This window comes from Quercus robur, chromosome 6 (assembly GCF_932294415.1).
Source record: "Quercus robur chromosome 6, dhQueRobu3.1, whole genome shotgun sequence".
Lineage (NCBI taxonomy): Eukaryota > Viridiplantae > Streptophyta > Magnoliopsida > Fagales > Fagaceae > Quercus > Quercus robur.
This window is the reverse complement of record NC_065539.1, coordinates 14,332,502-14,340,945: the sequence shown is the minus strand read 5'-3', so window position 1 is coordinate 14,340,945 and position 8,444 is coordinate 14,332,502. Positions and strand designations below refer to the sequence as shown.

The 8,444-nt window shown below is 31.8% G+C and overlaps 1 protein-coding gene and 1 pseudogene across 2 annotated transcripts in view; one reads left to right on the top strand and one right to left on the bottom strand.

Moving 5' to 3' along the window:
• The window catches only part of LOC126732900 (mitochondrial outer membrane protein porin 2-like), a 50,247-nt gene that overhangs the window by 35,808 nt on the left and 5,995 nt on the right, over positions 1-8,444 (bottom strand). The gene's annotated exons all lie outside the window — the stretch shown is intronic.
• Positions 35-2,365, top strand: LOC126689556 (aspartic proteinase PCS1-like; annotated as a pseudogene).

Here is an 8,444-nt window from a genome sequence, read left to right as displayed (position 1 = left end):
TAGTAACAATAAGGTTTGACTTTATCTACTGGTGATGGGTCGATCTTCTCTGTATAACTGTATTCACAACACCACGCATCTCTCACCATCTTCTCTGTACTCAACTCTCTCTCTTGCAACACAACAACCATGATACGTTTCTTCCTCTTTTTCTTCTTCTTCACCTTCTTTTCTCTCTCAACCCAACTTGACCAAAACCAAAACAACTCCTCACTCTCTCTCTCTCTCTCTCTCTTTGCCTCTTATTGCTCTTCATCTCCATCCAAACATCTCCTCATCAATTGCTATGATCCTTTCTGTCCCAATAGGGAGCCAGGGCCGGCTCAAGGCCTAGGCAAGTTAGGCCTAGGCCTAAGGCCCCACCAAAAAAAAAAAAATTCCTTAGGAAAAAAAGGCCCCACTTTTTATAGTTAAATGCCCAAATTTTTATACAATCATATATATATTTTCTAAAAGTTGTACATTTTTTTTATTAGTGATATAAAAATTTTACTATTGGCTTACAAATTGCCATGTTATTAATCACAAAAAACGTAATATAAACACTCATTAGTTAAATTGATGAAATTTATCAATAAGAGATAATATCACGTTATATTTTGAACATTTTATAGTGCTTTTAATTAGCGCATTTTTCTTTTTCATTTCTATTAAGACTCTCAAAGTACGAGACCAATAGAACCTTAACTCAATTGAAACTCTAAAATATTTCAAAAAGATGTTACAAATGTGTTAAATCATCAATTATAGATTAATCTTCTCTAAAAGTTTGAGACTTTAATTTTTGTAAATTAATATCCTACAAAACCATACACCAAATAATATCTATCTCTCTCTCTCTCTTAAAATCAAAATATAAAATTAAAAATTAGATTACAACTTTATTTAACTATGCATCGTCTTATATCCAAAATAAAGTATCTTTTTCAATCATAATATATTTTTATTTCTTTTTATTAATATTTATAATTCAACTATGATATTCAATTCTCTATATGAAATTAACATTAGTTTAGTTGGTATTATTTATGTATTTAATGTATCAAATTAACCTTAATTTGATTAGTATTAAATAATTTTGTTTAATTAATATTTACATATTAAAGGCCCCGTATAAATTTTTCGCCTTAGGCCCCAAATTATGTTGGGCCACCCCTGTAGGGAGCCCACCACAGACCCAACAAATGGTTTTGGACACTGGCAGCCAACTCTCATGGATTCAGTGTCACAACAAAAAGAAGGCCCCGAAAGTTCCACCTCCTCCTACAGCGTCGTTTGATCCTGCTCTTTCCTCTTCTTTCTCTGTCCTACCTTGTAACCATCCTATTTGTAAACCTCGAGTTCCCGATTTTACCCTCCCAACTTCTTGTGGGTTGTGACGACCAAAACCGTCTCTGCCACTACTCTTACTTCTACACATCTTGTCCTAGAAAAATTCACATTTCCCAGTTCCATTATTACCCCTCCTTTAACCCTAGGTTGTTCACAAGATACTAGTGAAACCAAGGGTATTTTGGGAATGAATCTGGGACGATTGTCATTTGCTTCCCAAGCTAAATTTCAAAGTTCTCATACTGTGTCCCGACCCGGACGACCCGACCTGGGTTCATGCCCACCGAGTCATTTTACCTAGGTGACAACCCGAATTCTGCTGGATTTAAGTACGTTAACCTATTGACTTTCAAGCAAACTCATTGTATACCGAACCTTGATCCTCTAGCCTACATGGTGGCAATGCAAGGGATAAGAATTGGCGCAAAAAAGCTCGACATCCCTCCGTCGGTTTTTCAACCCAACCGAGGCGGGTCAGGTCAGACCATGATTGATTCCGAATCCAAATTCACTTACTTGGTGGAGGAGGCATATAATAAGGTGAGGGAGGAGATTGTGAGATTGGTGGGGCCAAGACTTAAAAAAGGTTATGTGTACGGAGGAATGGCTGACATGTGTTTTGATGGGAATGCAATTGAGATGGACGGCTGATAGGGAATATGGTGTTTGAGTTTGAAAAAGGGGTGGAGATTGTGGTGGAAAAAGAGAGGGTTTTAACTGACGTGGGACGTAGGGTCCACTGTATTGGAATTGGACGGTCTGAGAGGCTTGTGGCTGCCAGTAATATAATTGGGAGCATCCATCAGCAAAATCAATGGGTGGAATTTTGATCTGGCAAATCGTAGAGTTGGGTTTGGTAAGGCTGATTGTAGCAGATCAGTAGTGTAAGTGAGTGAGTAACACTATTGGAACACAATATCAGAAATGATGTCAGTTCATCATTTCATGTTTTCGTACAAGCAATGAAGCAATATTGTAATCGCTGATCAAAAATAGCTGTGTTGTATTATAAATGAAGTTAAGAGCAATGTAATATGAGGATGTGAATTATGTTATCATTTCTTTTCCTTTTTTTTATGTGAGAAAGATTTCCTTGTCCCTGTGCAAAAAGCATGCATGCTTATTTTTAACAATTTAACTCGTAGTGTCCCAGAATAAACAATTTAACCCAAAAAAAAAAGACAGATATCATTAAAAAAAAAAAAAACACCTTCATGTTCATGTTGCTCAACTCCCCTATAGCTAGATTTGTTAGCTTCTTGGAAAACATGTTTTAGTGTCACCATCCATATGGTCGTGTTAGAAAGGGATCTGCAATCCAAAATCCAACTTGGTTATGCAAAAAAGAGATCGTATGAGAACTTAATTAACTATAAAGGTTAGGCCATTTTTTAGTTGTACTCTGGTTATATAATACATTATATTTAAGTTTATTTCAGTTGGATTTAAGGTTAGAGTGTTCAAAATTTTATTTTAAATGTGAAAACAAGAAAAATGAAATAAAAAATATTATAATGATTTTTTTTTGGGTTCGATTTTTTTTTTAATCATAAAAGAATGATGTATTTTTTGAAAATCTTGCAATCAATAGTTTTTAATATAAAACTCTAGCATAAAAATATTCAATTAATGAAGTTAGTATAGGAGCATTCACGTCATGCTCCATGCATTTTTAACCAAATTTAGTATAAAATTCTCACTCGTCCCAGTTATTTCACATGCTATTAGGGTGGTAAGCAGATATATGGCTAATCCTAGTTTTTTTAAAAAAAAAAAAGTAATAGTAAGAACTAAGAAGCAATACTATTTAAAAAGTAAAAAGACGGCAAGCCGCTTTTCAATCTGTGAGAAAACATGCCACTTGTGGACCATATAAGTGTTGTTTGCACCGACATGCAAGTTTGGCTTTGAATTTTTTTTCTTTGAATGAAATTTTGTATCTATTTAGTAACCTGTGAGCGATTTGGCCAAACCTATAGATCTATTATTAGTATTATATTATATAAGAATCTGTTACTTTTTTTTATTTTTTATTTTTTTACTTTTACCTTTTCTATTTACCCAAAAAAAAAAAAAAAAAACCAAAAAATAAAAGTTGATGATTATTTTATGTCATGATGGGTATTTAATCTATATATATATATATAAAACCGAAGCCTCTGCTGGCACCACAATTTTCCACATCAGCATCATTTAAAAAAAAAAAAACAAAAATTCTAATTTATTTTTTTCTCTAAAACCTAATAATACATAAAAGTGATAAAACCCAATAATACAAACCCAATTCTCTTCAAGCCGACTCCAAACTTCTAAAAAACCTAAAAAACACACAGTCGACTCCAAGTTTCTGAAAAACCTAAAAAAACACACGGTGAAACCTTCAACTACCTCCTTCCTTCTCTCTCACTCCAATCTCTATCTATCTCTATCTCCAATGAGACCCAGAAAACTTATAAATCAACCATTGAAGAGTGAAAAAAAGTTTTCAGAGCTGTGATCCTTGAACAAATAACATTCTTGGATGACAAAGCAGTCTTTTTATTCAATTGGTGATAAGAACACATATTTCTCTCATAAAAACTTATTTGCAGTTTCTATCCCAAGCTCTTTTGACCAAGACGATGGCTTATATATAAGTTTTTCTAGCACGGTCATACGGACTCATACGGCCAAACTGGGTATTCTGGATGTTCTGACTAACATTCCTGTTGCAGCATATTCCTTCGCCTTCCTTCATCAATATACAGCATCGACTTTTCTTTGTGTTGCAGCTAGGACAGGAATTCCGAACATATGGACGTCGGAAACCATAAGGAAGGTTTTTTCCATCGAACGAAGGTTTGTCACAATTCACTAGCGCTAATATAAATGCCAATAATGTAAATGGTACAATCCATTTATACTCCATATTTTGCATCTAAAAATTTTCTTTCTTCATTAAGAAATATTACTATATAATTTTAACAATTACAGTAAATAGTGTCATTCCCAAAAACAAGTGTTTAACCATCACCATAATATCAACTGTATTGCTATATTCTTCCAATCATTGACATCCAAACGCTCTTAGACACTGAATATTGTGGAAGCGTTGAAGCAATAGCTAAGAGAGGTTGCCTTTCTCAGTTATATACCTAGCTATCATTTGTTTATTATGACTATAAGAATGCACGCATAGGCCGTAGTTGCATTATTTTGCTTACATTCTTTTCTTCTAAAAGACTATATCCATACAAATTATATATAGGAACCCATAATACCATCATGCTGTGGCAAATACTCTCTGAGAAATGCTATATCGGTATATCTATAATATTTTCACAATATTTTTATAACAAGTCTCAAATGGTAGATTGCTACAAAAAGTACTAACACAATTCAAACTGCATCAAACGAATCTAGCTTTTCCAGCCAAATTTTTTATGGAGATATTAATGAAGGTTCTCTGATTGTTTGAGTTACAAAAGCAATGTGTCCTTAAGTGCATCTGTTTGTCAGGTGGTAAAATCATTTTGGTTCTATACATCTGTGTGTCCTTTATTGTTTATCAGTTTCTAATTGACTTGTAGATAACTTTTACGTACAAATTCATATATTGTGAGCTACATATCATACGTTATAATATTAAGTACAAAATTTTTATCAATGCTTTAAGGGAATAGAACCAATCTATTCAAATTTGATAATGGACTACTATGAGGGAGTCCAACCTCGAACAACATATGAATATAATGCCCTGTTTGTTTAATTATAAATGTTTTTTTTTAGAAAATTGGTGATTTTCAAGAAAACCATATCATTTTTCTGTGTTTGGTATTGATCTTGAAAATGAGCTTAAAAACGTTTTCTAACCAAAAGTATAACTCTGAAGTATTATCTTATTTTTGTTTTTTTTTTTCTTCTTCACATGTATTTAGGGCTGTGTTGGGAATCAGGAATATTTATATAAATTGGATTTTTTGGCTTAAGCGAATATTAGATTTAGGGATTAGGTTTGCACAACATAATTAAGGGAATGATCGATTCAATTTTACTTTGAATTAAATTACATATTTTCATTCATTTTTTAAGTCATTATACCATCAATCAAAATAAATATACGTAATTTTTTTCATTCTTTGCTTTCTTTCTTTTTATTTTTATTTTTTTATATCTTTTATCCTAATATGTCAATAAGTTTTTAATTTCTAGATTACATTATTCAAAATTTTTTTTTTAAAGTCCCTCTATTTTAGCACCTGTACATCAATCAAGTTCTATTTCTTGGCTATATCTGTTAGGTATTTGACAAAGGGCCTACAAGAGAACTGTTGTACATGTATTGGAATAATAAATGAACTGGCATAAACTATTTGATGATGGCCCATGGTCACTAAGTTGCATCTTGCTGTTCAATGTGTCATTAAGTCATGTATTTCTGTTTTATAACTTATATTCATGGGTGTATATTTTTGCTATATGAAAAATGGGGTGTGATGATGGGATGAACTGACTTGATTGTATTTTTGAAGACTAGGTTTGATTACTGATGTATGGATTTTTGTTACCTGATTGTTTGATTCTCTACTGGTAGATGGGTGCTTTAATAAAAATATGTTGGATTGCTATAATTGGAAATACATACCTATGCAAATATTTATGTTTGGTCTGTTATCCGCTCATCCTATAACTCCCTTGATATCCCTGCTCCAGGAGGTATAAAACAACGCAAGAAAGCTTGGCAAGCTAAAACTTTTAAAGTTACTTCCTTTCCAATCGAGTCTAAAATCTTAACAATTTATGCTAGGTTTGTTAATTCTGCTTCCAACAATCTCCCTCTATGTTCTTGATATTTGGTTCTTCATTTTGTGAATTTTAATTATTTTTATTTTGCTTCGTTCTTCTCTCTTCAAATATTACGATTATTTGTTGGTGATATTTTTGCATTATGGTGTTTTTAATACAAGGCTACTTTTGAATCAATCTGTATCTATGCTAATGGTGTATATATTGAGAACTTTAATAATAATGGCATGTAAGATTTTGATAAAATCATGAATCTTAACTTTTGTTGAGGGCTGCAAAAGTAGGAAATGAAAATTCTAGAATTCTGCTTTTGTCTGCATAGTTTTGCAAGGCAGGTTGCTTATGATGGGGGAGCTTTAGTTGTAGAGCAGAGAGAAGAATGAAGCAATCCAAGAGAGACTCTTTGTGATACAGTGTAGAGTCAACAACAATATGCCTTCACCTATTTTCTCATATTTAATATGACAACTTAAACAAGTCTTATGAAGAAGGTTATTTTTATTGATAAAATATAGTTAGCAAAGCTACCCCCAGCAATTTAATAAGATTTTGTTGTTGATTTACAAAACTCTTTGAATATTATGATCATTTGTTATTAGTGCATGTCATATATTTTACTTTATGTTAGTGTTTCTTTTAAATGTGATATGTAATCTTGGTCACCATACACACACACACCTACCTTGGTTGACCAGCTCAAATCCTAATGAAATTTGTATATTCCTTTTTGTGTGAATTATTCCTTAAAATCCAAAGCGAAAACGTCCATATATATACACACACACACCTACCTTGGTTGACTAGCTCAAATCCTAATGAAATTTGTATATTCCTTTTTGTGTGAGTTATTCCTTAAAATCCAAAGGGAAAATGTCCATTTAAGTTAAATTTCTCTCAACCCAACAAAAAATGCATTTAATTTGATTAAAAAAAATATTTAGCATTTTTAGGAACTTTCCCGTGCATCGCACGGGTTAGCGACTAGTTATTTTATTAATCTATTAGTTGATAAAAACTGATGTGTCACTTAAAGTATATAATATTTTTAAAGAGTTTCACATAATATTGAATTATTTCATTGAATTTTGATTAATTTGTGGTGGGCAATATATAATAAATTTTTACATTTTTTTTTTACTTATAAAAAAAAAAATTATTTACAAGGATTATTTGACATACATCATCATTAATTATGATTTTGACTTTTATTTAATTTAAAAAGTAATTTTATGATTTGCCAATAGTCATATAGCTCAATAGACATTTTTTAGTATTTCAATGAAAAAGTCCTGAGTTTAAATCTTCTACTCCTAATTATCAAACTATCAAAAAACAAATAGAATCTTACAATCCTCAAAACCCCCTTATTGGTTCTACTTAAGATCCTGATTTTAATAATCATGGTCATAATAGCTCTGCTTTCCTCAATGGCTCAGCTCACGGTCGTAGCAAGTCATCCACGGGAAAAATTTGTTAAGTTTCCTAATGACTACTTTAGAAAAAATTTCTGGAGTACTACTATCCAATAGTCAATCGTAGCAAGTCATCCATGGGAAAAAAAAATTTAAGTTTCCTAATGACTACTTTAGAAAAAAATTTTGGAGTACTACTATCCAATAGTCAACATTTTTGTTCAGGCCTACATGTGCTATACAACCATCATAAAGTAGATGTTGTGGGTTTAAATCATCATGAATCAAGTGAAATTGATAATTATATGATTTGCTCCCATTATTCTTTGGCTCTTGTCATTGGCTAATTTGGCTTGTTTTTCATTTCATGCTTAATCTCAAAGTTTTTTGTTGTTGTTGATAAATATGCTTAATATCAAAGTTTTAAACCATTTTTAATTATCTCTGGTGCTTAATAATTCCATCGTCCAGGATTGACATAAACGTCAACACTACTGATATTCCAAATCTAATCCAATCAATTATATATTGAGATGAAATTTTTAGTCACAGCTTAATCAATCAAAACCTCTTTGTTTTTGATTGGCCTAGTATCACAGTTCACAAATATTATGTTAAATAAGCACATTAGCTAGCAATCCAGCTTTGGAAATTGAGAGTGTTTGGTACATGCACTTAAAAATTAAAATAATGTGTTTGAAAACATGTGTGAAAATATGTGTGAGTAAAAAAAGTATGTAGAAATATGTGTAATGTTGTTTAAAAACTGAAAACATGTGTTTGATTGAGTGTACGACACAAAGTCTAAAGAAGTTAACTAGTATCTTGACTCAGCTTTTCCATGAAAGAGTAATTGGTGGAAGTAGTAACACGAGCTTGATCTTAGAAAGAGAATCATATGTGAATTTAACATGA